General features: G+C 39.1%; 1 non-coding gene across 1 annotated transcript; it reads right to left on the bottom strand.

Moving 5' to 3' along the window:
• Window positions 1-5,074: 5,074 nt before the first annotated feature.
• Window positions 5,075-5,181, bottom strand: LOC148580903 (small nucleolar RNA R71). Its single transcript, XR_015899514.1, has one exon. It is a non-coding gene; the product is annotated as a small nucleolar RNA R71 (small nucleolar RNA).
• Between the last annotated feature and the right edge of the window lie 953 nt (window positions 5,182-6,134).

The following is a 6,134-nucleotide window of genomic DNA, read 5'->3' on the forward strand; positions in this document are numbered from 1 at the left end:
ACCCAAATCCTGAAATCAAGGTGGTGAAGGCAATCAACATGAGCACTAAAAAGAGGATGGTGACCAAGAAAAGAAGGACAATATCCATGAAGAAGAAAAGGTCAACTAAAAGCCATCCCACTCCTACCCCAACAAGCAAGTTTACATAAGCTAACAACAAAAGAAATCTTGCTGGGGAGAGGCACTCAAAACAAGGGGCATTAACTGACTCCTCTTTCCTCTTGAGGTCATTCCTCTTAACAAACTGGAAGAAGAGGAAGAAACTCATGAACAACATGTCAAGCTAATGACATTAAAAAAGTGCTTATTGGGAGGCAACCCAACCGTAGGTAACATTTCCTTGCTTTGCTTAGTTCACTTTCAATAATTTGGCATATGATTGCATTCTAAGTTTGGTGTTTCCGTGCAACAATTTGATTTTCAATCTCCACTGGGTACTTGCAACATTCTAAATTGAAAGTGTCACACTAAGTTTGGTGTTGCCACTTAACTTTCATGCAAAGTACCATGCCAACACCACTTATTAATGCAATCAAAATGTCTCTGTTTGTATCTGTTGTGCCTTTATTGTACCCTTAATCTTGCTTGCTGAAACACATGCATACTCACGCTTTTTTCTAAGACACTCATGATCCATCATAGACCCCATCACCACTGTTTTAATTGTTGCTTGAGTATAAGCAATCATTCTAAGTTTGGTGTGGGAAGGGGAAGAATAGGAGGAAAAGGGCAACAACAATGAAGATGAACTACAAGGTAGTAAAGTTCCTTTTTCCTCTTACTTATTTCCAGCACTTTAAATTGCATGATTGTCTTCTATTTTCTTTGTATGCATGTGTGATTACTCCTTATGAATAAGCATAATTTGATATTTGATTTATAACATGTTGCTATGATATCATGATTATCATCTTGAATTTTACTTGCACCCAATATCTCTAAGAATGCAACAAAGAAATCATTCTTTTGAAAGGAAAATGTTGAAGAATTTTATAAATCTTGGGGCAAGCAAAAGATTAAGAGGAGTGGAGGTTCTGATTGTATGATTGTGTATTGAGGTTGCATGTTTGTGAAAACTTGCATGGGAGCTCATAGACAAGAATTGAAATTTAGAAAAGTATTATGGAATTTCTCAAACATCTATTGATCCAAGAAGCAGCAACAAAAGAAAACAAAAGAATAAGAAAAACAAAGAACAAGCCCAAGGCTCTGAGCATCAATTACTATGAAGAAAAAGAAAGAAACAAGAACTCAAAGAGTTATTGTCCTAGTTAAATGCTTGTGGTGGATTTGTGTCAAAGAAATAGGCTTGAGCAAGTATATCCTAAGGGGTGCTTCAACACCTAATACCTTAGACTAACTGGTTTGGAAGTATTGATTGAAAGCTTATCTTAAAAAGCCGCTTTGAGACATGGTACCTAGAGTCGAGGCCAAGATACAAAAAGAAAAGAAAAATGCTAGAAAATAAGTGCTGCTTCAAAGGTGACAATCTATAAAGAGGATTCCATAATATCATTTGAATGAAAGTTCTAAGATCTAAGACTTCCAAAATGTAAGGACTAATGAGCACTGGAATCCTTGCATAAGCATACAAATTAGAGTTAACCCCACTGTCACTTATTCACTTCACCCACTAAGGCATCATAAGCAATTCTTCAATGCATTCCAATTAAGAGAATTCTTTGTGCATAGTTTTTTTTTCTTGCTTAGGGACAAGCAAGATTTAAGTTTGGTGTTGTGATGCCAGGGCATCTTGGCTAGTTTTACTAGCCATTTTTTGTATGTTTTAGGTTGGTTTCATGCATTTTCTTAGGAAATAAGCAAGTATTTGGTTGAAAATGCATTCATACCATGATTCAAGCAAACATTGTGAATTTTGAATGATTTCATGAGAATTATGCATGAATTGAATGATAAAATGGATGATGCATGATCCCATGATTAAGAGCAAGACTTTGATGCACTTTGTTTGATTGATTTCAGGTAAGAAGAAGTAGAGAAGAGCCACTAACGTGGAAGGAAGGAAAGTTGGAACGTTAGTGGGAACGTTAATGGCATCAACTTTGAAGAAGGAGCAGCGTTAGTGGCAAAAGTGAGTGCCAATAACACTAGCGAAGGTGCAAGAAGACCCACGTTAGTCTCCACGTTAGTTACATTAACGTGGGAACTAACGTGGAAGGAAAGGGAGATGCCAACATTAGTGGAAAAGGTGATCTCCACTAACGTTTGCGAAGCAAAAAGACCCACGTTAGCTTCCACGTTAACTACATTAACGTGGGAACTAACGTGGAAGGAAAGGGAGATGCCAAAGTTAGTGGAAAAGGTGATCTCCACTAACGTTTGCGAAGCAAAAAGACCCACGTTAACTACATTAACGTGGTAGTTAACGTGGGCAAAAGTCTCACCCAGCAGCCTGACCATGCCTTCTTCAAACAAGAATAACTTGAGCCACAAAGCTCCAAATGAGGTGATTCTAGTGGCATTGAAAAGTAGGATTCCAGAGCTTTCCAAGCATATATGGCACTACATGGTGGACACTAAATTTGAGGGAGAAAACCTGCCCCGAAAGTGCAAAGATGAACATGGTATCAACCTGTAGTAAGGCCAGCTGACCTCTTCACCTTCCAAGAAGTATAACTCGAGTTGTAGAGCTCCAAATGATGCGCTTCCAAAGGCGTTGGAAAGTAGACATCCAGGGCTTTCCAACAATATATAATAGTATGGGGTAGACATTAAGTTGATCTTCAGAAACTGGCAATTTTCAGCCCCTGATCGCGGACGTTATTGGCACTCACGTTTGCCAATAACGCCAGCCACTATACCAGCAACCCTGTCCCCTTCAAAAGAGCATAACTTGAGTTACAGAGGTCCAATTGAGGTAATTCTAGTTGAGTTAGAAAGCTGACATTCAGAGCTTTCCAACCATATATAATACTCTATAGTGGGCATGAAATTGGAGCACAAACCAGAGGCATCTTTTAAGCCCCAAAAATACTAACTGGGTAGCAAGTGTGACGTTAGCCACACTAACTTCAGCACAAACGCCACACTTATAGCGTTAGTGTGGCTAACGTTAGCACTGACATTAGCACCTGGACCTCAACTTGATTCTCTTTCAAGGACCACCCAACCTCAAGGAAGCAAGCCCACAAGTGTCAACCAATCAAGGCCACAAGAAGCATCTAGAATAGGAATTTTCATTTAATTGTAAATTGCTTTTAATTTTGTAATTTAGGAGAGCCTATATAAGGGCCTTAGCTTTTACATTCAAAGGAGATTATTCTGGAAGGGGGGATTAGAGAGGGGTCTCCGGACTCCCTCCCCTCACACACTTTTCCTTTTATTTCTTTTCTTTGTACTTTTCATTCATGAATTTTGAAGTTTCAATTTTAGTTTTAATCTTCATCTTTACTTTTCTGCACTTTCTTTCTTTTCTTTTTTGTAGAGCAATGATCAACTAACTTTTTTCATTGGGTTAGAGAGCTCTATTATGATTCAATGGATCAATTGTAGTTCTTATTCTTCTTCTTCTATCTTTTCTCTTGATTTTACTAGAAAGCTTTCAATCTTCATCCAATTGGGTAGTTATCTTGGAAAAGAAGCTATTCATACTTGGATCTCTTCTAAACCTTGGAAGAGGAATGAAGAGATCATGCTAGAAATGCTTTCTCATGTTGGACCAAATTGGGGTTGGATGGGTATGTGACTATAACCCTACCAACACTTGATTTGGGAAAGCATGTGGTATAATCAGTGACCATACTTCATCTCTTCTCATGAGCAATTGATCAAGATTTGAGAGATTGAATTACAAGGAATTGTAATTCGATCACTTAAGATTGCCAAAGAGATCAATGAACGCATTGATTGAGGAAGAGATGAGAATGAACTTGATCCGGAGGATTGAAATATCTCTTAATCCCAATGTTCATTTTATTTTTAGTTCTTACATTTACTTTTCTTGCCATTTTACTTTTCTACACTTTATTGCTTTCTTTACTTTTGTGCCATTTACATTTCCTGTTGCTTATCACTACAATATGAATCGTCTGACTAGGATAATTAATTAACCATTGATTGCTTAATCCGTTAATCTCTGTGGGATTCGACCTCACTCTTTTATGAGTTATTACTTGACGACAATTCGGTATACTTGCCGAAGGAAATTTGTTGATAGACAAGTTTCCATGCGTATCAAGTTTATGGCGCTGTTACCGGGGATTGATTTTGAATCAACAATGATTAAATTGGAGGATAACTAGATTGAGCATTTTTAGTTTGTTTGATTTAATTTTCTGTTTGAGTAAATTACTTTCAGTTTTAGTTAATTTCTTCCCCTCCCCCTACTTTTTCATTTTTTTTAGTTATTTACAATTCAGTTCACTGACCCACTAACTGTTTGATATATTGCATCACTCACACTAACAGTAATTCTAACAGAAATACTTCCTGCATCTATTTTCCTTGCTTGTGCTTTGTTGGTTGTATGACAGGGAGAAGAAGCGGGGCTTCAACTTCTTTTGATTCAGAACCTGAGAGGACCTTCCTCAGATTAAGAAGGGAAGCAAGAGAAAAACGAGTAGTCTGTGCCGAGGAAGAGGAGGAATACTTTGAACTAAACATGGAAAAAAATATGGAAAACCATCATGAAGAAGAGGCTCACAACCATGGCAGAGAAGGTCGAGCAAATCATGCTGGGGAGGAGAGAAGAGTTTTAGGCTCTTACATCAATCCAAACCCAGGAAACTGTGGAAGTAGCATTCAAAAGCCGACCATCCATGCCAATAATTTTGAACTAAAACCGCAGCTCATCACCCTTGTTCAGAACAACTGTTCGTTCGGAGGAGGAGTCCAAGAAAACCCCAATCAACATCTAACCACCTTCATAAGGATATGTGACACGGTGAAGTCTAATAGTGTTCATCCTGACGCCTATAGACTGCTCTTATTTCCATTCTCACTCAAGGATAAGGCAGCCAAGTGGCTGGAGTCTTTTCCGAAGGAGAGTTTGACAACTTGGGAAGATGTGGTGAACAAATTTTTAGCCAGATTCTATCCTCCCCAAAGAATCAACAGGATGAGAGCTGAGGTCCAAACTTTCAGGCAACAAGATGGTGAGACTCTATATGAAGCATGGGAGAGGTTCAAGGATCTGACAAGGAGGTGTCCACCAGATATGTTCAATGAATAGGTGCAGCTACACATTTTCTATGAAGGCCTTTCTTATGAATCAAAGAAAGCAGTAGACCACTCATCCGGGGGATCTCTGAACAAGAAGAAGACCATTGAGGAGGCCATAGATGTCATTGAAACTGTAGCAGAAAATGACTATTTCTATGCTTCTGAAAGAGGGAACACTAGAGGAGTGATGGAGCTAAACAATGTAGATGCTCTACTGGCCCAAAATAAGCTCATTACCAAGCAGCTGGCTGACCTCACCAAGAAGATGGAGAGGAACCAAGTAGCAACAATCACCACTTCATCAGCAACCCAAGAAAGAGTGAATGAAGAAGCAGAGGGTAGTCAGGAGCAAGCCAACTACATTGGGAATTCATCTAGGCAAAACCATGATCCATACTCCAAGACCTACAACCCTGGATAGAGGAATCACCCAAACTTTGGGTGGGGGAATCAACAAGATCAAGGCCAAGATCAAAGACGTCACAACCCTAACAACAATGCAGCTCACCAACAATTCACACAGAGAACATATCAACACCACCATGACAACACCTCTCCACATCCATATCAAAACCAAAATAACATTTCTCATCCCTCCACCTCTAATCCCAATCCACCATCATTTGATGACAGACTCTCAAGGATTGAGAATCTACTTGAAGGCATAGGCAAAGAGATTCAAGACAACAAAGCGTTCAAGGAGGAAGTGCGAGCAAATTTTAAAAACCAGGGAGACACCATCAAGAGGTTAGAATCTCAAGTAGGGTATCTCTCTGAGCATATTCCCAAACCTATAGATGGATTCCCAAGTGACACAGAGAAAAATCCGAGAGGAGAAACAAAGAAAGTAAGATGGGAAGATTGCAAGATGGTCACTATAAGTGATAAGGAGACTGAGGACAAGCCAAACAAGCCGTCAGAATAACCTGGAGATACCTCAGCAGAGGAGAAGG

Source organism: Arachis ipaensis, chromosome B10, assembly GCF_059453495.1.
Source record: "Arachis ipaensis isolate K30076 ecotype BB chromosome B10, ASM5945349v1, whole genome shotgun sequence".
NCBI classification, from domain to species: Eukaryota; Viridiplantae; Streptophyta; class Magnoliopsida; order Fabales; family Fabaceae; genus Arachis; species Arachis ipaensis.